Source organism: Neodiprion fabricii, chromosome 3 (genome assembly GCF_021155785.1).
Source record: "Neodiprion fabricii isolate iyNeoFabr1 chromosome 3, iyNeoFabr1.1, whole genome shotgun sequence".
NCBI lineage: Eukaryota > Metazoa > Arthropoda > Insecta > Hymenoptera > Diprionidae > Neodiprion > Neodiprion fabricii.
Window position 1 is genome coordinate 25,522,223 of NC_060241.1, and position 25,950 is coordinate 25,548,172.

General features: G+C 40.1%; 1 protein-coding gene across 3 annotated transcripts in view; it reads right to left on the minus strand.

Moving 5' to 3' along the window:
* LOC124178476 (ATP-dependent helicase brm) overlaps positions 1-25,950 on the minus strand; it is a 102,690-nt gene that overhangs the window by 20,135 nt on the left and 56,605 nt on the right. The window contains exon 22 of one of the 3 annotated variants that reach the window (XM_046561848.1): positions 16,751-16,889. The exons of the other annotated variants lie outside the window; for them this stretch is intronic. The gene's annotated coding sequence lies outside the window, so the exon portion shown is untranslated. Of the gene's footprint in view, positions 1-16,750; positions 16,890-25,950 lie in introns of those variants that run through there. 3 annotated transcript variants of the gene reach the window in all.

A 25,950-nucleotide genomic window follows, 5' to 3' on the forward strand; every position in this document is an offset into this window, starting at 1 on the left:
TAACATTATTTTAACATAGCTACAGATTTTGAATTATAAATATTAACTCGTCGGAACTACACCGCGAGAAATTTGTAGCTGTGGTTACTGTACGTAATCATTAACTAATTTCGTTATAAATATAAAATTGAGATTGAATTTTCGTTTTTTGCTCTAGCCGGAACATCTAGTGTACATTACTATTCATTTTGTTCACGATTACTTTTACTATGTTTTCTCGAAACTTCTAGGATAATTTGATGTTGATTTCAAGTTTTTACTCGGTTGAATTTTTAATTTTTTTGTTCGCAATTATCAACAATATTCAAACCGTAATTATAACGCTCACTTCATTACAATTTTCTACCAACTGTGGCAAGCGAAAGTTTTCTCATTGTCAGTATAGAAATTTCGACAGCTAATATGCCCGGACCGCGGTTCATGGTGACAATTACGCTCGATCCTAAACGATGAGAGCTGAGTGACCGCAGCTCGACGTTCGCAGAATGACGGAGGATAATCAAATTTCCATTCAAACAACGAGATTTTCAGAGATTGTTCAACACCGAATACCCCAGGAACGCCGAACATTCCAAATACACTTTGCCGATTATTACATCCCTATCGGAATCCGAAATTAGGTGGGCACGGCTACGCAATATGGCGGCAATCAGGTTCGCCGTTAAATTGTAGGGATATTGTAACGACGCAGAGTAATTCCAGAAAGCCGTCACCCTTCGAATCTGGCACACCGAAGCAATACGAAGAAGAACATGCGACGGAAACCCGTTTTTACACGCAAATACTGTAATTTAACATCTTATGACGGTATCTTACGATATTTTTCATACAACGGCTTGCAACGTAGAAAAAATATTTTAAGGTAGTAAATCACCTCACCTATAATAATATATTAACTTCGGCGAATTTAGGGAGAACAATCGCACGTCCGATCCTTTTTAGATGGAAGAAAATATAAAAACTTTTGCAATATAAAGTTGGACTATCAACGTACGAGACTGTTGAGGGTAGGTGGGTAGGTTCTAGGTGGTCAGTGGCCATTCTCTCCCTTTCCCCATTTCAACTCTCGCTTCCCCTTTCACCGGCGCCTAACGCCGTTCTGAAAGGCATTATTCCGGGATAATAGGAAATAAATAGCTTCTGCACGTAGACCTGTAATCCAAGGAAAACAGCGCTATGCTGCACCACCGTTTACGCCGCTTTTTGTTCTAGTTTGTCGATTACAGATTTTAAGTACCGCGAGAATTCCTGGAATTTCATAAATTTCATTAGCAGCGCGGATCAACGATTTTGTTCAATGATTTCACGATAAATTTTTATTTGCAATTGATGCTTGTGCCGTTTTTATTTATTCGACTCCCAAAGCTTCTCTCGTTCAATCTGTAAAATATTTTACAGGATGTGTTCAATTAATAAGTCGGTCTGAATAATTGGCGATGAAGTTGCACATTTTTAAGCGCGTGAAAACCCCTCGTGCACAATCGGTTCGTTGAAAATATATTATGAAACTTACGAATATGAAAACTATGAAAGTAACTACCTACAAAAATTCTTCTCCTGTTTCAAAATCTTCCCTGCAGGTTAAAGAGTGGTAAAAATAATTGCTTTACCAGTTACATCAATCCTCATTGCCAAGGATAATACATAATTCATTAACGTACATTGATCCTCGCATCGTAAAAGTTAAAATGAACGTGAAAAATAAAAAAATACGGTAGTAAAGTGAAATTTTTTAAGATTTTCATAAGTGATGGAAAAGAAAAAACACTTTTCGAGCTCACAGAAAACAAAAAACGAATTGAAATAGTGAAATAGTTCGAATAATGCACGAACAAATGTCTCATTTTTTATTTTATTTTTATTATACTTGGCGCAAGACATTGCAAAGCCATTTGATAAATCCAACAGCGTGGATTGTAGAGTAATATTATCCTCGTTGCATGACGTATGGATACGAAAATGAAATAATGAGAGGTGAAAAAACGAAGCTGAATTATAAAAAAAATTTTGCAACGGCAATGCAGCGTTTGTAATAATTTATTACACCAAGTATTCTCAGGTATTTTTAATATTCACATCGACTTTAAAATGTTTTGTCTCTCCTTTTATCCCGCCAGTGATTTAATTAGCCGCACTTTGAATATTTCTGCAAGAGTTCGTCATGGTTTCCATTGATCATTCGTGCCTGCGTATAATGAGTTATACGGCTGTAGTACCTAACCTGGATCTATGTACGTATACATTACACCTACCTATGTTCCCTCCACGTGCAAAACCGGAGTATACATAAAACACCCAGGCATGCAGCCATGTATTAATTAGTGAGTACATAATGTACACGTGCGTGAAGAGCTGCTTTACACCCAAAGTTGAAACTCGTCTCTAGCCAGATTACAAGCCTTTTGTCGGGGATCCGACTTCGGAGAAACGATTTTCAACACCGTGACTGTTGCTTTTGGGGAGATATAATTTGAAATGGTTTATTTTTTCCATTCTACTTTCAAGCCTTCTATTTTCACCAAAACTAGTAGTTACTTCCATACCTTCATACAATATACCGTATAGAGGAAATTTATTTCTGGTTATACCCAAAAATCGTCGGGTTGGAAACGATCCTGTTATAGACCCGAAATTCTTGCACTTGAACGGCGCAACACACCCTCGTACAGCCCCAACCTTTTGGTATTCGAGTCTATTATACAAGCGTCTCGTGTTTCTGACAGAAGTTCAAAATAGCATCTCCAAGGTAGGTATCGAAGGTTTCAAATAGCGGGATCAGGGGCGACAAAACTATTTCAGCAGTGCCCAAGTATCTGATTTATTCCTGTGATACTCGATCTCACCACGGTCCAAATTTCGGAGAATCCGCATTCACCAAGCTGTTCTAGTAATATGATGTAGGTATAAGACAGTTCGAGAATATACTATTGTGTGTTCGTACATACGCAATAACTGGTTAGCGATAGGCTAAATTAAAATTTGGTAAAACGATATCTCGAAATGATAAAACGTGTTTACAATTTACAGGTTTGACTAAATATAATTCATTATTAGTTCGACTTAGTATACCTAATGTCTGACGATATTCCCCTGAGTTGGAAAAAAAATTATTGTATCGCGAATTTCAGTTGAAAAAACTGTATCGTTGACAAATTTTGAGGCATCGGTTTATCGTATGACTGCTTACAATTAGCGTAACAACTATATGGTTCTCAATACCACACTTTCCGGTTATCGCAAGAAGATTGAATCCGTTATTTTAGTGAAGTATAATTTTGAATCGTGTGAGGTCTTATAAGCATCAATTTATCGTGGCATCGACATCCAAAATATTGAGCGGCTGTAATATAAAAAATGAAAGAATAATCAGATACGAGATTTTTTGTACGGTTCAAAGAGTGTATTGTACAGTAACCGCAATCAGAAATCGCTCTCGATTTTGAAACACGCCGAATTTTCTCGCGTTCTCTCGGCTCAGTGGCGATAAAAAAAAAATGCCCATTGTAACACGCAAAATTCTAAAGCTGCTAACAGGCGATGAAAGTTCGACGGGTTTTGGTGCTAAATTTGATAACACAAAGTGGACGAGGTGGCGGTTTAGCGAGTCCCGAATGTCGCGCGAGAGAAAGATAATGGCGTATGTATGTGTACGTATGTTTAATTTCAACGATACACATTTAACTAGATTCGTATTAGAGGGATGAGAGAAAAGTTTTCGTCGAGTTGCGTGCGTAATGGCATGCGGTCCGGTTTCGGGGTGCAGGGAATTCGCGGTGTCGACCGCTGGGATCGTGTTCGCTCGATCATATTAATAATTTCCTGAAAACCAGCCCACGGCTTACCGGACAATGCGTCTAAGTCATTAGGGAGGGAAAATGTGTAACGCGCCCGCTGCAGAACCCATAAACTCGAGTTATACGCTTTTCTACATGTTCACCCAGGGTCTATATCTCGTTGGTACTTACATATTTTGATTCGAGACTTCACTTTTAAGAACCATTCTTTTTTTTTACATAATTTTCGCCACCCTTGTATCAGGTATTTCAAACACTTTGCAGATGTTATTGTTCTACAAAATTCGAAAGAACTCGGTCGTAGTTCAGCATTTCTTTATTTTTTTTTTTATTTTACTTTGGTCAATGTCTCGCAAGGTAGTGTTAAATAGTAATGGAAAAAAATGACGTGGGATTATTGACACGGACAAAGTGTCAGCGGAATTTTTAACTAATTCAAATTTCTCGAGCTTCCGTGAAACGGCAAAAGCACACAAAATATAAATCACCTCTACCGTAGGCGCAATGCACCACGGTGGAATTTGCTGCACACTAAACGTGACCAGATTATCGGCTGATATTTTGTTTGCTACACTTGTTCAGCGATAAAACAAAATTCATTCATTTGCGGCAGTAACAGATTTTTTCAGCAGCTAATAAGATAGAGAGTTACGTTTCCAAATAAATTGTCGGTGTGATTATGTGAATAATCAAAAAGAGAGCAGGCTAATTTGGGAAAGTTTTCCTGGGCACCGGCAGGTCTTAGCACGTCAGTGAAAAATATCGAAAAATATCGAAGAAGCGGTAGATTCTTGTGCAAATAAGGATAGAGTAAATAGCCATGCATCCTTTTGTTGAAGATTAAGCTTATAGAAGTGGAACGGCGGATATTAAAAAGTTTAAATTGCTCCTCGGTGTTCAGTGAAAAATACATTCTGCCAGTATTAAACTTTGCCTGCGCATTTCAATTGAAACGCTTACCTCTGAAATGTACAGAAAAAAAGTAGAATAAAATAATAGCGAAGTAGAACACTTTTTTTTTTACTCCAAACTATCCGAAAGTATTAAAGGGAGGCACGTATGGGTTTCATAATTTTATATTTATTCGTTAGAACGTTTCGTTCGGAAGATACAATTTTTTGTTCTCCCACTTGAAAGACTTGTTGCTTCGACGGTAAATGACTGACACGCAATAATCAAAACAATTAATACTAATGCAAAATCAGCCTCAAAACTTGTCACGTTTTATATCTAAAAAAATCCAGGATGACACTTCATTATTCTGACGATGTTAAAGTTTCCGATTGCCGGTATAAAATTCTGTCAGATTGATAAAAAATCATCAACGTTCCGGACGTAAAGTGTAATTAAATTCAATACACGCAATTCAATGATTGCACAAATTATTTCCAAAGGATCGGTGTATAGATACAATCAATTACGATTGTACGTGTGTTTGAAGTAGTCGCGTGTCTGGGAAACCGTCTCAAAGAAGCACTCAATTTCTATGCGTAGTATATGCACTCTCGTTTCCATATTTATACATGTCACGAGTGTAACGTATACGTATAACACGAACTTTGCGAAAACGTAGAAGAAATTTAATATACAAGGTTGAATAAGAAGAGGGACATGGATAGAAATAAGAAGAAGAAGAACAAGAATAAGCAGAAGAATTTACCGAAGTCAAATAGTCGTCCAAGAAAAAGTGGCGGATACGTACCTATAGCAATGCTATACGTAGATACTTGGCGCGTATAAAAGACATTGCGACACTCGAGAGAAACCAACGAACGTGCAACGCGCATATGTGTTTGTCTCGTAGCTACATAAATATATGCAACACTCGCGCACACGCGGGATATCGTAGTGTGGGTGTAATACACAAGGTTTCCATCCAACAGAAGCGGGAGAGAATTGGATAGGCGTTTGAATCGAACAGCGGAAAAGAAGCATATCTCGAGTTGTTGGGTGTGGCGAAAAACGAAGAACCTTTCTCGATGCAGGTCGGAACCGTATGGAATTGTCCGCAAATCATCTCCGTCGCCGTCATCGTAGCTTCGATGCCTGAGAATTATCGACGCAGGAACGAAGTTGAAAGTACGAGAAGTAGTTGGAATGCAGGAGGGTGGATCAAAGTTTCTTCAAAGCTCCTAATTAGGGCCCCGCGTCGTCTACTTTGAGCTTCGCGCCCACACAAGAGTCTCGGCAGGCTCCTCGGTGGACTTGCGAACACGTTATTCACCCACGTTCACCCTTCGCACACACCTTGAGTGTAAAAATTGACGGACGTATGTGAAAAATACGTGCCCGGAGACCGAATAACCCACGGGGTATATGAAGGGTTGCGGTGCGGCGGTTTGGCGCTGGAATTTTTTAATATCACCGGCCGAAGTTACTATCCTTTTAGTTTTCACGTAAAATACGTACAACGGCATCGAAACAATCACACCATGTGTATAATCAACGCTGCACGGTAAAGCTTGCAGAGGAAAATGTGGGGATTTTGGTTTTAGCTTTACACGAGTAAGCTTGCAAATTGCGGTTGTGGGTTTTTATTGGAATAGAATCCGGATGTACGATGATTACACTCGTAGTGTACACGGACTGGATTTGTAACAACAACTGTCCTGACGAATGTTTGCGGACCAGAAAAGATGCTTTATGGAATTCGTCATTGAGGTGTTAATTACTGATGTGATCCGATGTTATCCTTGAAATTCCTATAATCTGTGTAATTTTTAATGTTCTCTTTTTAATTTTTCTGATAGCAATCTTTTTGTAATCCATGCAAGTTTTGTAATCCTTGCATAATATCTGTAATCAGCTTGTGATTCTTCCTTATCGTAATCAGTGTACCAAGTCCGGCACAACCGATGAGTTTCGTTAAATTTAAACATCGATAAACGCTTGTACGGCAAGTACACGTGTAGCGTCGAACAATTGATCGGACGTTCGCTAAATCCACCGAAGCAGGAGGATCCTTAAATATAAGATTCGTTATAAATTACGCACAATATCAAAGGCACAAGTCCGCTCGATTCCTCGAGTGTTGTGAATGGTTAGGTTTGTTTTCCTTAGCCGTGCGAAGGGAGGACAGCAAAGAAGAGAAGGCAGCGAGGCGGCGACGAGGCTTACGTGGGTGGGCGAAGCGAGCTTGCGCCTCTAATTACGGACAAAACCGCAACCTCAACGCCTCTGAACCGAGGGAATCTCTTGGACAATCCCTTAGGCGGAAGTTACGTCGCAGTTCCGACAAATACGGCCTTATACAATTACCCTGGCAAACTTGTACTTACTTAGGTACAACCACTAGGGATCCCGAAGCTCATTCAAGCGCGAGAAGAAGGAAAGAGAGAAAGAGCTTGTCTACGTCGCGCAAGACCATCAATTACCAGCAAACGATCCGATGCGCAAAGTTTCTTCAACGAGAGAAGCAGATTTGTACGACGTTTTTTCGACACACTCTCTGGTCAAAATAAAGAGACCCATTTGTCGGCGTTTCACCGAATGGGCATTTTTGGGTAGGAAGAAATTTTCGTAAACTTAATTCCGATATGTTTTCAAAAGTTATCAAATTTTTGTTTTTACAATATTCTAACGCCTGACGCTTTTGTTTTAACTACCTCACGTTTTCTAATGACATTTTACCCCCAAACGAAAATATTTAGGTATCCAAAAAAAAAAGGCGAGGTGATATTTAAATCTATAACCTAACGATAAGTATGATTAATTATTCGTAGGTGTGCAGCACGTTTGAATCGAATAAAAAAAGAAGACTGTCATTCAGCATATTTTTTTAACGATTAATTACTGAAAACTGATAACCAACAACTGTTAGCGCGATTACAACTTTCGAACGCATTTTTCAACGGAGGAATAATTCGTCGCCAAGTTCCACGAACAACTCTGTAAGTATTAACTTCTCTTTTGTTGAAATTGATTGCCCGACGACAGACAACATTCTCCCTTCTTCAACCCTCGAGAAACAGAGTTAAAACTTTTCACCCAACATATAAACTCCGTATTCACTCAGGATCTTAGCATTCTTAAAGCCAGCGATGTAGACAGGAAGTAGCTTTCTGGCTTCTACAGATGTTCCCGATTCTCAAAATAATCGTACATCCCGCATGACGTAAAAACACGATTTCGCAATTTGATATAAAGAACGGGATTATAGTTGCACGAAAGAATATTTTTATTTCTCACATACACCTTGCATGAAGTAGAATATTAAAAAATAATGAGATCGTCCGAATTATTTCTCGTTAAAAATTTATGACAATCGCACGAAATTTATATGCAATTAAATTTCACTATTTGATACGTACCTAAATTAACGAAAAACTGTCCAAATATTTTCTTCACCAGCTTCTGAATCATAGAACGAAAAAACAATAAAAAAATCGTCGTACAAAGAGCACAATCGAAAGAATTTACCGTCCGTAAAATTGTGTCTGCCACTGTGCGTGTGTGTAGGAGAAATGTGGAATATATGACTGTTAGATACGTATCGAGTTTACGTGTAGCTCGGCAATAACAACAGCTCCAATTAGTAACGGCTCCAATTAGTATCGACCAATATGATACTCGAGAATTAATGCAAATAAACACAGGTATATTGCGTACATCGTCGATCCAGGGACCACCTAACAATGCGGAGGGAAACGGTGTCGGTAGTATCCATCAGTTGAACAAACAAGTTTAGAAGTGGAATTGCGGATATTTCCACAATACAGTAAAGGAGCGGCTCTCCATTGGTTAGTGCCACAGATATAACCAGACTACACGTCAGCGTTACGATGCATAATGTACACCCTTCGGCGCCTATCCATCAATCGATCCAAACGGCTTCAACCGTATGTGTAAGTCCGTACACACACAACAAACTCCACACGCAGGCACCAGTCGGCCGGTTTCTCTACTCTCCTACAAATTGCTTATGCATGAACGCTAACCGACGCATGTTAGAATTAACTGTTCGGATAGCCGGATCAAGGGATGCACGATTTTCCACAAAGGCTCTTACCGATGATAACAGTCGAACAGTTAAAGGACCGGCCGAGATGATTCGGACAATTTACTCGGAGCAACTTCAAGATGAAACGCGGCAAAGGATTAGAATGAAGCAGTTCAAGTCCTGTGGTGTTCGGTACCCGATGATAGAGGTAACAGTCAAGTTTCGTACAAGTAACCAAGTTTTCCCGACTGACGTAGCGGAGGAACACAGTGCTCGATTAGTAATTAAGTTTGAGTCGATCAAGCAAGTGTCGAAATAGCGTAAGGTGACACGATGAAACTTCTGGGAATAAACTATATCGTTACAACGTGCCGGCACGTATAATTTTCGTGATAATAGAGCAATTTTATTCACAATAGAGAGCTTAGAACTGTCTGTCGTCGCGACTTTCGTTCACGACCTGGATCTGAAATTCCAGTTTGCATAATGGAGAACGAATCGACGGAGTGAGTGTCGACTGTATAATTCGCGACTAGACATGACATCAAGGGCCAATAGATGGTGAAAAGAAGTGATCGTTAAGCTGTGGGAACGAGCATGAGCCGAAAGACCGATCTCTGTAAGAATTTTCGTATCGAGTCCAAGAGCCGCAGTCTGTACCGGTAAATTTCTGTCAATTCTTCGGACTGAAAAATTTCGTCGAGTTTTCACTAAGAAATTCGAGCTCAGGGGGAAAACATCGTTCCGTTATAAGAAAGATGTGCGAGATTTTTAGTAATTTTCCATGCAGTCTCAGCAGCTACGTTAATCCAGCCTTTTCCCACAGGGGCAGAGAATCCGACGATCGGGGATGCCGAGAAGAAAAAAAGATAATTGGGGGAAGGAGGGGGGAGGTTGACGTTTAAAAATGTGTCATCGCGAATGCTAAGCACGTTAGGCATTTATATTCGCGCTTATGGAACCCCTTGTACCAGAGAGACAGGTGTTCGGGAGTTGACCTTATTCCTGCAGAGCAAAGGTACGGCAAGATCTTCTCTTGGGAATAACGCAAAACGTCAATATCAATAAATATTTAGTCACGTTCCAAATGTATAGCTGCTACGCGAGTTTGTGTATATATATATATATAGTACTATAAGTACTTTCTGATCGATTCCAAGAGAGAAGACTCGTCGCACCCCGTGATCCGTCAGATATATTCCACTCGCTTCCTCACCGTGAACAACTTTTTTCTCACCGACAGGATATACATCCTTTTTATGTTATGATTTTTTCACCACTTTTACGTAACTGATTCAGCGCAAAGTTGTGCTGCTCGGTATATGTGTCTTTGACGCGTAGAAAAGTACGTAGGAATTACCGTGGCGTAATCTATTTTTTTTTTTTTTTTTTTGCGCGCGCGGATTGAGATTTCGAAGATTAATTAGCGGTTTAAACAAGTTACAAGATTTCGTCGAACTGATTGAACGATGAGTGAATTGAAAAAATGATTTTGCGAGTAACGAAATAGCAAACGATCGAATCACTCGCGTTATGTGCAGGGTGACAGGTTTGCAGTGAGAACGAATAAAGGTATGTTAGAGCTGAGATAATGATTGGAATTTTTTCTTCATTTGAATAACGATCGCTCGGTACCTCTCGATGTTGAAATATTAACACGGGTCATCAATAATAAAATGGCTGCTGGGGCAATGGGGGACGGTATTTTGGGTGCTTAATGGGAGAGGCGTGTCTGGAGAGCCGAGACGATCTGGTGCGAGGACAAAATGAATGATCGGACATGTCGGATACAAGGCGAACGCCAAGTAATGCGATTTGGCAAAAAGGTGCAGAGATGAGAGGGAGCAGTTGGTGCGATCAAAAATTCTCAGCGCGCCTACAGCAATCATTCAGGAATGTCATGAGCGCTGCCTTGTCATCCTCGTAAAGACCGTCTTAACTCTTTCGAAACTTGCCGTGATGTCGAGAAATTCGACGTGCTGGTTTCGCGCGAACCAATCGGGCGCAACGTGATTTAATTCAATTTCGTATACAACCGATAACTTTGCAATATTTATTGTGCATGTATACACCATGCGTATACACCACCGTTACGAATTTTATGTCGTTTCTAAATTTTACTTCTGACATCGGACACCTTTTACCGTTCAACGTAATTTTATAAAGAACGTAAAACCTTGGCTCACATCTAGATCAGATATGTCAGACAGCGTAAAATGACTGTGAAATGTCATATGCGGTATTCCGAGAACTCGATCGATTATACAGTCGGTTCAATATTTCATTCGAAAAAATGAAGAGTGAAGTGTCGCGCCTCAGATGACAGGTTGACAGTATCGAGGAGAGAGAAATGCGTTGCTTAACCCCAAAAAGTAAGAAAAAAAAAAAAAAAAAATTAATGGAGAAAAGAAAATTCACGAGCAAATAACAAAACAGTTTTACTAAAAGCTATAACGTGTCGGCGAAACTTTTACACGATTAGGTAAACGAAAATGTTCGATACGCGATAATGAACGTTTTAGAAGAAAAAAAAAAAAGAATAACTTACGATCCGAGCATTTAGGGCCGAATGAGCAATGCCATGGATGACCATAATCCTGTGGCTAACGTAACCGTTTATCGGGAGTATGTGTATAATTTAGTACCATAGTATTAACCGCCTATATGTAATCGTGGAACGCCGCGTGCGTGACAGTCGTGGCTAATGAAAACGTGCAGGGTATCGATCATATCCCATTACATCTGGCTAGATAAGCGTAATTGATAACTCGACGCGATAGCTAATTTTCTTATTCTTTTTTTTTTTTTTTTAGTTGTGATTTAAAACATTGCCTGTGGAATAAAGGGGGCAATAAAATTTTGCACTCCCCTATTTTATAGAATTTGTAATGACGAGAAATTCGAGAAATTTATCATAGCACGAACTGTGAGTTGAATATTAATAGGCGAATACGCGAACGGTAATATGCCAAGTATTTCCGTCCGGTCTGCGGGTTATAAAATAGTGAAATATTTCGATTAGCTAGAGCTGACACCACGCGTGTTTGATGCAATTCGACGAGCTGCAGGTGTCGGCCTCATTCACTTAAGAACGTATAACTAGCAGCGTCAAGAGTCCTACTCATCCGCCAGGTTCGTGGGGCTGACGTAGCACCTTTGAAAGCTTCCAGCTTGTTGGTCAAACAAGCCAAGAGCTTCTCGCCAGACACTTGATCACTTTGTGGAGTTGCTCGCAGCGTCGGATGTCGGAATGCGGTCGTCTGCCGCGGCTGCGGAAGTTAATTCAAAATCGTCGCCTACGTAGGTGCTTGCAGGCGGAGCAATTAGCCGATTAAATATCATCCAAGATTTATACCGAGACGATTCGCGAAAACGGAAATGATATATTTTACGTGATCTGTCTAGTCGGTATTCTTTGTAAAACAAAAAAAAATAAATGAATAAATAAGAAAGGAAACATCACTCTGAACAATCAACGCAAGATTTTTCTGGTAGAGATGCGTTAATTGATACTTTTGCACGTGCTCTTAAGAAAGTTCTCGATCTACAGAAATTCATAATTTTTAATAATTTTCGTAACGAGATAGTTTTATATTCAGTAAAATTTATCTAATTATTGTATTTGTAAGCTACATAGATCTTTTTGAGAAATACAAATATAAAAAGTAATAGAATTGTAATCCAGAGCTTAGATATCGATGATTCACTTCGAACCGTTTCAAAATGGTTAGAAATACAGTGGATCCGTTCAATTTCGTCCTATATACGATGGCTCACTTTATTTTGAAGATGATCCTCTATAAGTTCACTGAAACGTTTTTTCTCGCCATGTTTGTACATTATTGATTCGATATTCATTCTGATCAATAAACGACAATATCGAATCGACAACAACATTGAGCCATTTAGTATAAAACGGTTTTCTGAACAACGAGGAATCGTATAATGAAATCGAACGAACCTGCTGGCTTTTCATGATTTTAAAACAACTTGAAACGAGTCATTGATATGATCTAAGCCAGGGATGGCCAACCGATCGATCGTGGCTATTAGGCCAGGCCCACAAAACAAAAAAAAAAAACATACAAGACTCTGTCAAAAAATATTTTAAATATTTAATTCTGTGGTAAAGATTTCAGATTGATAGATCGCACAGAATTTGGACAGTGAACAGTAGAACTCGGGTTTAATTAAGTAGAGTATCCCTGACGTAGAGGGATACAAAAATATGATTCAACATTGCATAAAAAGTCAAATTACTACATGCGGAAATAGGTGTGCAACATGAATTCAGCAAATTGACAAATAGAATTAAAGTCGAAGACACAGGTTCTAAGCTTTTCTTCATCGTTCCAGTATTTCCGTTTTTCCGTATGTTTTGAATAGACCTCCGTAGTATGCGAATGTAATAATTTTACAAACACTCGATGTACGACAATCGCGTGACGAACTGAATAAAAAAAGTGTCGATTTTTGGCCAGCCAACCTCTTCAAAGCGATCTCCTTATTTTTACCCTAACCACAGTCCACGTTGTTAAAAAAAGGTCTCGCTGCGACTTGAAGTTTGGTATAAAAAATTTCATTCGCTTTTTTCCCCTCGTAGAATGATAAAAAATTACGGTGCCAGGGTGTGCAAGCAGCGTCCCCTTTGTCTGCGGTACTCGGGGTTGTCGCCTCGTTCAACTACCCCACAGCTACGCGTGCTGCAGGCTACACTCTAGTTGTTATCGACGATCATAACGTACAGCGTGGCAACACATGGTAGATTTCGTCATTGAATACGTGCAACGCTATGCGCGGTTTCGTGATTTATGACGAAAGATTGAAAAAGGTGGTACTGCAGGATTTATTACCCATGTATGTACAGTCAGCATCGTTTTGCAGAAAAATAAAAAACACATCACTGATCTTGCCTCGGATCCTGTTTACACTGAAATGATGCGTGCGTTGTTTGCAGATTTTTTTATAACAACGACTCTGTATAGAAATATGTCAAAAACTTGAGGACGCTCTTCGAGATTACTAATGAATTAAATTTAAATCGAATTTTAAAACATTTGTACAAGTAATACTTCTCGGATTATATTTAAAATCTGACAAACCTTCGCTAAGACTGCTATCGAAACATGGAGAGGAGAATTAAAAAAGGCTGTAAGTGCCTGCTACTAAAAATTTTTAAAAACACGTATAGCCTTTATTGATTCTCCTCTTCAAATTTCCGTGTGTCAAAAAGCTTAAGCATCGCGGTATAGGGTATTTAAACAAGGCATGGGTGCGTAAACAGTTTTACAGTGTTACCACGATGAAGTATTTATCATGCAATATCCGGCAAATTGCACGCGAGTAATCGCAATGCCGAGTTCATCGTTGACGATCACTTCGTTAATTAGCGTCAAAAACACGTTACACGCAGGTTACATTACGTAGGTGCACGTAAACGAAACGAGTGATGAGTCGAGGAATAATTATAAAGAATCGTTGTTAACGTTCTACGAGCGGAGGTGGGTTATACCCTGCAGGGCTCAAAAACGTCCAATAATGTCGGAATTCGTGATATATGAAGCCGTAGGTATACCCAATATGAAACGCGCGGGCAGATCACGGGAGTAGATGGGTGTAGCGTTTCAATTGCTCCGGCGGATGGAAGAAGTGGAAAACGCCAGTGGTCAGGACATCTGTAGGGGAGGCACGAAGCGCAATATTCCCTCGAAAAAAACATACCCCTGCCTCCGTCATGGCCAAAACCATCAAACCTTTTGCCCGGATTCACCTCGCCCCGTGCATATACCTATGTACAGATATAGGTATGTATTATACAGGCACGTGGACATTCTTTCATCTCGGATATTTTCTTACGGATATCTCTCTGAGAATAATGTGACGTTGACTCTGTGACCAGCTGAGGAATGTTTATTTAAAACCTATTAGACTGCGCAACGTATTGAAGTCTTGCTTTGGTCATTCGATATTGCATGTATTTAATTTAGGGTGGCCCTTAATATTGGTAAAAAAATTATTTTTCCCATCACCCCTTGAATCGACTCGAAATACTCCGTGCCCCAAAGGCCCTTTCAAGGAGTTAAAATCGATTAGGAGTGATTATCGAGGTAAAAAATTTGAAAAAAAAAAGATTTACATAGTTTTTCCAGCGAAAATCAATGCCGTTCTCCGGATTTCGACAGCATTACTTTTTTCACGTGAAATAGATACGAGAAAATCGAAAAATAATCGGATCACAAAACCACAACGCTAGATTGGTGATAATTATGTTCGGAGATGTTACATTGATTTCCAGATCATTTTCGTAGAAGTTTCACCTTTTTTCACATTAAATATTTTCCTTAAACCATTCCTTGTTTCTGCTTCTTAAATTCAAATCAAATAATCTCTCGTTTTATCTAATTAAAATAAATTATTTTATACGTATTTATTAGCGATTAATAACGCATCAAAAATTCAGCTGTTTACCTTTACATTGCTCTAATGTCCGTATCGCCTTATGAAACTCAGATAAGGGTGCGGGATGCGGTAAAATTACTTTTAGATTATTTCAAGTTGCCACACAATGTTATTGGGACACGGGTTAATATTAAAATTAAAAGCGGATTTCACTTTTAAAAATCTTTTTTTATTATTCCGAATCAATTTAAGGGGTGAGAGAAAAAAAATTTTTCTTTGCCAGTATTACGGGCCACTCTAATATATATACGAGTATATAGTTTCATGTTTCAGCAACATCAATCGGTGGAAGATGTGAACGTGAGTTTGCTTTGAACTAAGCAACACAACTGCAACGAATCAGAGTGGGTTACATTACGTAAGTAATAGTTAGCTTTTCTTTCTTCCTAGATGTGCAAAAATTTTCAGACTCACCGTAGGTGCGCGATGTGACTATCGGACGAAGTTTGGCCAGCAGTAATCGATTGACGCGTATTATTCCTTTGGGGGTCAACAGCTGGTATCGTTCGCATATTTTATTAAGGGTTTTTTTTCTGTGGGGCTTTTATGATGATACAGTATTCTGTTCCCCCAATAATTACCAATATTTCATTTTCGTTATACTCATTCAATTTGACAAATTAATCCGCAGAGACGCGTCCGTGTTCGAGTGTGTATATATCCGCACGTTACAAAAGTTTGACAAATAATTTCTTTCATTATTGGAAATACGCCAAGAACTAGGGAGTGTCGTTATACGTATGAATAACTGAAATGTTGAAATGAAACGTTTGACTAGCTTGTGCCTCTTTCCGCATTCAAATAAATTAAATTAAATATATGTAAATAAATGGATATAAAATTCACGTCGGAGGTTGATTGCCGCTAACTGAAGTAGAATTTATTTTTCCTCATCTTTTTTACTTTCTCGACTAACTCATAAATTCACCGTCGCGCCAACATCAAATTATCAGGACAGTTACAAAAAATATAGTACGTATGACCATAATTAAAAAGAATAAATTTTCTGGACACAGCTGAAGAATTTATTTTTATTCTCTACCCATGAAAACTTTTCTTGACTGTGGAAAAAACCAAAATAGTCAAGGACTGTAGAGTAACCATATCTAGAAGTTCTTCCCGTGCATAATAACCCTCGTATTGTAGATGCATGTAGTTTAACCCAAACGGCTGTGGGAAAATTTTCTTAATCTCGGACCAATTTCATCTCAGACTTCATTGTAGTCCAATCTTTAATTTCAGCTTATTTGAATCCCAATAAAATCTTGAACTACAATGTAAACCAAGGGAAAACATTTTTGCAGTGTTAAACCAGTTCCAAGCCTGTCGACCAGTCGACGTAAATTTTCTCCTTCGTAGGAAACGAGATTGATCGTAAATATCATGTGCTATACAACGAAGTATCTATCCTGCCCAGTGACAGTTACCTCAATTAGAAATGTCCAAACAAGAGGTTGACGGAAATCTAATTTCAACCCATACCTACACATGTGTACCTCTCTTGAGCGAGGTACTAATTTCGAAGTAGGTCGGATCGATCACCCAGCTTATCAAGCTAGGTTTTTTTTTTTCTCCGAACAGCGCCCCTCGAGCTGCGAAAAAGGAACCGATGAATCTAGGCGCTACTCTTGTCATCTGTTCGGCCTCCATTGGCTCCGTCTATCAGTGAACATCGTGGCGCCAAAAGGGCCGGTAAACTAAGAGGAAAAAAACATTCCCAGCCTTCACATATGCCTGGCAGCTTAATTACGAGCCACGGTCGAGTGTGAAATTGTCAATTATTTTGCGAGGAGTGGGAAGGGACGAGGTGACGCGAAGCTCAACCTGATTACCACGGTGACACATGCGCGAGACATAAATACGACGCGTCAATTCTGGCACTAGGTCGTTAGTTAGGGTGCCGTAGTTTGATTTGAAGAGAGAAAAGAGAGAGCTAATCTCAAGCCCTCCGTTCCTCTTGACACTGCGAAATTTTTCACAGATTGAAAAAAGAATATATATAATGAACTGAGTAAACAGGTTCAAGAATGTCAAAATCATCACTAACTATGCTATTGTAACTGAAATTTATGGTATCTCCGAAATTTTAAGGGGAAACAAACTGTCATGGTTTTCGAGAAATCTAGGAGACTGAAATTATTTAAGTTTTCTTTTTCCATAATTTACGCGAAGGGAATGTCTGCTGTTTCGTGAAACTTAATTAGAAGGGAGCTTGTACGATGGTGAACAAGTCACTCGTGAACCGGAAACAAACTAGAACTTAGAGCTGTAAGTAACAAGACTAGCGGTAGTAATTAAATGGAGAGTCTCGTGTGTACACTAGGAAGTCATCTGATACCAAGCGTGATGCGTTTCAATATCTAGAATGCGATTTCGTGTTAGAGTTTCAAATCTTGAAAGTTCAAGATTTGATTTTCCCAAGCAAATTGACTCTTCGTCTCGTCATGACGACAATGACTGTTCCAATATACCAACCGACGGGAGATTTCATTCGCCTTGACAACTCCTGATCACTTTAAACAGTCCATTTATCAGTTCAACTACATCAAGTAGGTGCGAAGTTCGTTGATTGGAAATTCCGTCCAATATTATTCGCCAATCACCCATATCTACGATACTCGATACGTGTCCCATGTTCGTCTGTACCGAATTTACAATGCTGATGATATACCGAGAGGAAATGGTGAAATTTACTAGATTGGCCGTCTAATCGCGCATGAATGAATTTTATCATTATTTCACGCAGGCTGACCACCTCAAGCTTCTGTCGTCAAACATAACTTATGGAGGTTACGAAGGCAATGCGCATTTTTTGGGTTAAACAAATCCTAAATAGTTCATGTGAAGATTCGGAAAAGCTTGTCGAGCCTTTATTGTTCACGGATTGTTGGTAGCAACATAATTTTGATTCGCCACTTGACGCGGAAGAGTTTGACTTGTCGTGTCTCGTTTCGAGTAAGTTGGCTGTCCTGCCTTGCAGACGAAAATATTACCGCCATACGATCTCGCCGACCAATGGAGTTCGATTGTTTTGTGCACGCGCAGTTGGTCACTCAAGCCTGCTAAGTTTCACCTTATTTTCTCATTGTAATAACCGTATAACGAGACAAGTAGAAAAAATCATCACCATCGGCGCATTTTGAATATAAGAAATACCAATCGGTGGTCACTCATGGATGTGAAACCTTGATACAATATACCAAGGAAACGCTGATTACGAGGCGTTTGTATAATACGAATAAAGCATGCTGTACGGTGCATGGCTTTCTGTAACGTCAAAATGACGCCTGCAAGGCAAAAGGTTAGGCGTCAGACCCTACAAGACGTAGAAAAGCGGTCTGCGGAGAGAATCTTTGAATCGCAACTGACATGTAATTTCCGCGTCTCCTAATTCCGGAGTTTGTGCCGGGAGCAAGAGACCGAGAGGGAGGGAGAGAAGTCAGGAAACCACCGTTTCAAATGCCAGCCTGATCTCGGAGTTGAGCGCTTTGCCCTATACCTGTACCTTACACCCGTTACACCTTCGAGTTCGATAATCCTGGCCCGTACGAGAACAAATGGGGTATTTTACGGGCTCAGGTGAGCCCAGGTAAGTGGTGCAGAAGGGATAGAAATCTGTGGGGATTCCCCGACGCGACTTCGATGCCTCACAATTAGATGAACGTGTTACGGGCGTGCATCCGAGGGCCCAGCTTTTGAATTCGGATCGGCAGAGGTGAATTTTTCATACCCGCAAAGGGTTGATCAAATTTATTCACACCGTCGCTGAGAGGGAAAAATCGACTGTATCGTGGATCGTAAGGTAGATGGTTGGCCAAATGTCCATAACTTTTTAATGAATTTTGATACGAGATTGGCGTGGGTTGAGTATTTGTTGAATTAAGGCTGACGCCGACTAGACCGCGGCGGACGTCGGCGGACGGCGGCGAAATTTTCGCTCATACAGTTATCCATATAGGTGTTCACACTAGACGGCGGCGGACCGCGGCGGACCGCGGCAATTTTTCGCGAGTTCCAGGTTGGGAATATTTCGGCGGTGCGCCGCGCATCGCCGCGCATCGCCGTCGTCTAGTGTGAACACCCGACCGATGCCGAAATTCATCCCAAGTATAAAAATAGGGAAACCTGCGTTACTTTGATGTAAATGGTTATGGTTTACAAGGATTCTTTTCATTCTCTCCGCTGTTCTTGCGAAAAATAAATGTATTCATTTTTACATCTTAAATAAATCCTACGGATATTAAATAAATGTTACGCAAGTAACTACTTCATTTTTAAAGAAATTTAAGTAAACGTGAGTTTTAGAACAACAAGTTATGATCAACGGATTATTTTATGTAAAAAATTTATTTTTTTCTCATTGTTCGGGTATGATGCTGATTTCATGAAGACTGTTTTTTATTTTGCGTATTAATTTTTATGCATAAGAAATGAGAGAGTATATTTTGAGCTAAAATTTATTTCATTTTCACTATACATGTATTATATGTATAATAGGGTGTTTCAAAATAAAAAAATTTACGATTTTCCAACGAGCCACACCCGAAATAGTTTAGGTAGAAACAAAAATTCTGGCGATAGATGAGCATTGTCGGTTGATTTTTAATCCTTTTTTCCTTTTTATCGAATTTATGATGGACAATTGTTAGTAATTTTTTTTCGTGTTAAACACTTCTTCATCTGAGCTATCCATAATGAGTAATCAAGAAGTAGTGGCAAATATGCATGATTATTTATTGTGTGCCCATAACGACTGAGACAAATCGTGGTCATCAGATAATTGATAAATATCTCTTTTTCGGAGAAACAGTATCGGCGGGTGGTCACGCGACTATAGTGGGCGCATCTCACGGTAACTGCGCGGCGGTCCGCCGCGGTCCGCCGCGGTCCGCCGCGGTCCGCCGCGGTGCAGTGGGTGTCAGCCTTAACTTTTGAAATGTCCTACCATTTCCGAACACCTCCAACCATCCTATTTACCTATATTACTAGGTTAGCTATTATATGAAAAGAGAAGAATTATTCACTTCGAAATGGGATTCTATTCGACGCGCGCTCGATGTATTCCATAACATTAGTATTCATAATTATTTCAACAACTTTTCATTTGCTCTCTCGATCTTGAATTTTCGTAGGCATATAACCAAAACGCTGTTCTAGCTAGTCGAGAGTGAAGTATCTACGTTGGGTAGAGAAGCAAAATTGTTTTTCGAAAAGTATTCGGAGGGAAAAAAATTCAGAGTAACTGTAATACATCACGGATGCGCTAATTTTGAACGAGATGAAATGGATGCTTCGTATATGAGATAGTATTTAACGCTGCGTAGTGATTTAGAGACCTAAAAAGGTGATAGGAAGAGAAAGAACGAAGCTTCTTAACACTTCGAGTGTATTTTAACACACATTTGAAAGATACGAGCAAAATTTTTCATCATCCAACTGTCGCAGAACGGCAGCGTTATCGGCTGACCCGTTAAGTAAAGGATATATCTTCAGTCAACGGCTGACCATCGAAGGGCCTGGCCGCTTGAGTCTGGAATCGGCAGGACAGATAAGGTGTGTATTTCTTGTATGAAATGTGAACACTAGAATCATTATACATCATATCATATCATCATACATCATACATCATACATCGTACATCATACATCATCATACTTAGTATTACAGTTCGAAACCAAAGTTTGAATTTTCGGATGTTCGGAAAGTGACGTCACCAATCTAAAATCGGCTAGCCGAGTTCCTCAGTCTGGTAACAACCGCGCAGTAGAGCGGACGGTTGAGAGTCGCGCTCCGCAAACTTCGAGTACCGGGTTCTCAACCTCCCGGATCCCGCGCTTCGGGTCCGCTACGCGGTGAAACTCGACTTCCAGGATAAGCGCTCCGTGGTTCCTGGTTCACGTTTACAATAAATTATTTCAATTCGTTTTTCGCGCAAGCTGAAATTCAGTAGCTGTCGGTGCGCTAATAAAATTTCTCGACTTCCAGGATAAGCGCTCCGTGGTTCCTGGTTCACGTTTACAATAAATTATTTCAATTCGTTTTTCGCGCAAGCTGAAATTCAGTAGCTGTCGGTGCGCTAATAAAATTTCTCGACTTCCAGGATAAGCGCTCCGTGGTTCCTGGTTCACGTTTACAATAAATTATTTCAATTCGTTTTTCGCGCAAGCTGAAATTCAGTAGCTGTCGGTGCGCTAATAAAAATTCTCGACTTCCAGGATAAGCGCTCCGTGGTTCCTGGTTCACGTTTACAATAAATTATTTCAATTCTTTTTTCGCGCAAGCTGAAATTCAGTAGCTGTCGGTGCGCTAATAAAATTTCTCGACTTCCAGGATAAGCGCTCCGTGGTTCCTGGTTCACGTTTACAATAAATTATTTCAATTCGTTTTTCGCGCAAGCTGAAATTCAGTAGCTGTCGGTGCGCTAATAAAATTTCTCGACTTCCAGGATAAGCGCTCCGTGGTTCCTGGTTCACGTTTACAATAAATTATTTCAATTCGTTTTTCGCGCAAGCTGAAATTCAGTAGCTGTCGGTGCGCTAATAAAATTTCTCGACTTCCAGGATAAGCGCTCCGTGGTTCCTGGTTCACGTTTACAATAAATTATTTCAATTCGTTTTTCGCGCAAGCTGAAATTCAGTAGCTGTCGGTGCGCTAATAAAATTTCTCGACTTCCAGGATAAGCGCTCCGTGGTTCCTGGTTCACGTTTACAATAAATTATTTCAATTCGTTTTTCGCGCAAGCTGAAATTCAGTAGCTGTCGGTGCGCTAATAAAATTTCTCGACTTCCAGGATAAGCGCTCCGTGGTTCCTGGTTCACGTTTACAATAAATTATTTCAATTCTTTTTTCGCGCAAGCTGAAATTCAGTAGCTGTCGGTGCGCTAATAAATTTCTCGACTTCCAGGATAAGCGCTCCGTGGTTCCTGGTTCACGTTTACAATAAATTATTTCGATTCGTTTTTTGCGCAAGCTGAAATTCAGTAGCTGTCGGTGCGCTAATAAAATTTCTCGACTTCCAGGATAAGCGCTCCGTGGTTCCTGGTTCACGTTTACAATAAATTATTTCAATTCTTTTTTCGCGCAAGCTGAAATTCAGTAGCTGTCGGTGCGCTAATGAAATTTCTCGACTTCCAGGATAAGCGCTCCGTGGTTCCTGGTTCACGTTTACAATAAATTATTTCAATTCGTTTTTCGCGCAAGCTGAAATTCAGTAGCTGTCGGTGCGCTAATAAAATTTCTCGACTTCCAGGATAAGCGCTCCGTGGTTCCTGGTTCACGTTTACAATAAATTATTTCAATTCGTTTTTCGCGCAAGCTGAAATTCAGTAGCTGTCGGTGCGCTAATAAAATTTCTCGACTTCCAGGATAAGCGCTCCGTGGTTCCTGGTTCACGTTTACAATAAATTATTTCAATTCGTTTTTCGCGCAAGCTGAAATTCAGTAGCTGTCGGTGCGCTAATAAAATTTCTCGACTTCCAGGATAAGCGCTCCGTGGTTCCTGGTTCACGTTTACAATAAATTATTTCAATTCGTTTTTCGCGCAAGCTGAAATTCAGTAGCTGTCGGTGCGCTAATAAAATTTCTCGACTTCCAGGATAAGCGCTCCGTGGTTCCTGGTTCACGTTTACAATAAATTATTTCAATTCGTTTTTCGCGCAAGCTGAAATTCAGTAGCTGTCGGTGCGCTAATAAAATTTCTCGACTTCCAGGATAAGCGCTCCGTGGTTCCTGGTTCACGTTTACAATAAATTATTTCAATTCTTTTTTCGCGCAAGCTGAAATTCAGTAGCTGTCGGTGCGCTAATAAAATTTCTCGACTTCCAGGATAAGCGCTCCGTGGTTCCTGGTTCACGTTTACAATAAATTATTTCAATTCGTTTTTCGCGCAAGCTGAAATTCAGTAGCTGTCGGTGCGCTAATAAAATTTCTCGACTTCCAGGATAAGCGCTCCGTGGTTCCTGGTTCACGTTTACAATAAATTATTTCAATTCGTTTTTCGCGCAAGCTGAAATTCAGTAGCTGTCGGTGCGCTAATAAAATTTCTCGACTTCCAGGATAAGCGCTCCGTGGTTCCTGGTTCACGTTTACAATAAATTATTTCAATTCGTTTTTCGCGCAAGCTGAAATTCAGTAGCTGTCGGTGCGCTAATAAAATTTCTCGACTTCCAGGATAAGCGCTCCGTGGTTCCTGGTTCACGTTTACAATAAATTATTTCAATTCGTTTTTCGCGCAAGCTGAAATTCAGTAGCTGTCGGTGCGCTAATAAAATTTCTCGACTTCCAGGATAAGCGCTCCGTGGTTCCTGGTTCACGTTTACAATAAATTATTTCAATTCTTTTTTCGCGCAAGCTGAAATTCAGTAGCTGTCGGTGCGCTAATAAATTTCTCGACTTCCAGGATAAGCGCTCCGTGGTTCCTGGTTCACGTTTACAATAAATTATTTCGATTCGTTTTTTGCGCAAGCTGAAATTCAGTAGCTGTCGGTGCGCTAATAAAATTTCTCGACTTCCAGGATAAGCGCTCCGTGGTTCCTGGTTCACGTTTACAATAAATTATTTCAATTCTTTTTTCGCGCAAGCTGAAATTCAGTAGCTGTCGGTGCGCTAATGAAATTTCTCGACTTCCAGGATAAGCGCTCCGTGGTTCCTGGTTCACGTTTACAATAAATTATTTCAATTCGTTTTTCGCGCAAGCTGAAATTCAGTAGCTGTCGGTGCGCTAATAAAATTTCTCGACTTCCAGGATAAGCGCTCCGTGGTTCCTGGTTCACGTTTACAATAAATTATTTCAATTCGTTTTTCGCGCAAGCTGAAATTCAGTAGCTGTCGGTGCGCTAATAAAATTTCTCGACTTCCAGGATAAGCGCTCCGTGGTTCCTGGTTCACGTTTACAATAAATTATTTCAATTCGTTTTTCGCGCAAGCTGAAATTCAGTAGCTGTCGGTGCGCTAATAAAATTTCTCGACTTCCAGGATAAGCGCTCCGTGGTTCCTGGTTCACGTTTACAATAAATTATTTCAATTCGTTTTTCGCGCAAGCTGAAATTCAGTAGCTGTCGGTGCGCTAATAAAATTTCTCGACTTCCAGGATAAGCGCTCCGTGGTTCCTGGTTCACGTTTACAATAAATTATTTCAATTCGTTTTTCGCGCAAGCTGAAATTCAGTAGCTGTCGGTGCGCTAATAAAATTTCTCGACTTCCAGGATAAGCGCTCCGTGGTTCCTGGTTCACGTTTACAATAAATTATTTCAATTCTTTTTTCGCGCAAGCTGAAATTCAGTAGCTGTCGGTGCGCTAATAAAATTTCTCGACTTCCAGGATAAGCGCTCCGTGGTTCCTGGTTCACGTTTACAATAAATTATTTCAATTCGTTTTTCGCGCAAGCTGAAATTCAGTAGCTGTCGGTGCGCTAATAAAATTTCTCGACTTCCAGGATAAGCGCTCCGTGGTTCCTGGTTCACGTTTACAATAAATTATTTCAATTCGTTTTTCGCGCAAGCTGAAATTCAGTAGCTGTCGGTGCGCTAATAAAATTTCTCGACTTCCAGGATAAGCGCTCCGTGGTTCCTGGTTCACGTTTACAATAAATTATTTCAATTCGTTTTTCGCGCAAGCTGAAATTCAGTAGCTGTCGGTGCGCTAATAAAATTTCTCGACTTCCAGGATAAGCGCTCCGTGGTTCCTGGTTCACGTTTACAATAAATTATTTCAATTCTTTTTTCGCGCAAGCTGAAATTCAGTAGCTGTCGGTGCGCTAATAAAATTTCTCGACTTCCAGGATAAGCGCTCCGTGGTTCCTGGTTCACGTTTACAATAAATTATTTCAATTCGTTTTTCGCGCAAGCTGAAATTCAGTAGCTGTCGGTGCGCTAATAAAATTTCTCGACTTCCAGGATAAGCGCTCCGTGGTTCCTGGTTCACGTTTACAATAAATTATTTCAATTCGTTTTTCGCGCAAGCTGAAATTCAGTAGCTGTCGGTGCGCTAATAAAATTTCTCGACTTCCAGGATAAGCGCTCCGTGGTTCCTGGTTCACGTTTACAATAAATTATTTCAATTCGTTTTTCGCGCAAGCTGAAATTCAGTAGCTGTCGGTGCGCTAATAAAATTTCTCGACTTCCAGGATAAGCGCTCCGTGGTTCCTGGTTCACGTTTACAATAAATTATTTCAATTCGTTTTTCGCGCAAGCTGAAATTCAGTAGCTGTCGGTGCGCTAATAAAATTTCTCGACTTCCAGGATAAGCGCTCCGTGGTTCCTGGTTCACGTTTACAATAAATTATTTCAATTCGTTTTTCGCGCAAGCTGAAATTCAGTAGCTGTCGGTGCGCTAATAAAATTTCTCGACTTCCAGGATAAGCGCTCCGTGGTTCCTGATTCACGTTTACAATAAATTATTTCAATTCGTTTTTCGCGCAAGCTGAAATTCAGTAGCTGTCGGTGCGCTAATAAAATTTCTCGACTTCCAGGATTAGCGCTCCGTGGTTCCTGGTTCACGTTTACAATAAATTATTTCAATTCGTTTTTCGCGCAAGCTGAAATTCAGTAGCTGTCGGTGCGCTAATAAAATTTCTCGACTTCCAGGATAAGCGCTCCGTGGTTCCTGGTTCACGTTTACAATAAATTATTCCAATTCGTTTTTCGCGCAAGCTGAAATTCAGTAGCTGTCGGTGCGCTAATAAAATTTCTCGACTTCCAGGATAAGCGCTCCGTGGTTCCTGATTCACGTTTACAATAAATTATTTCAATTCGTTTTTCG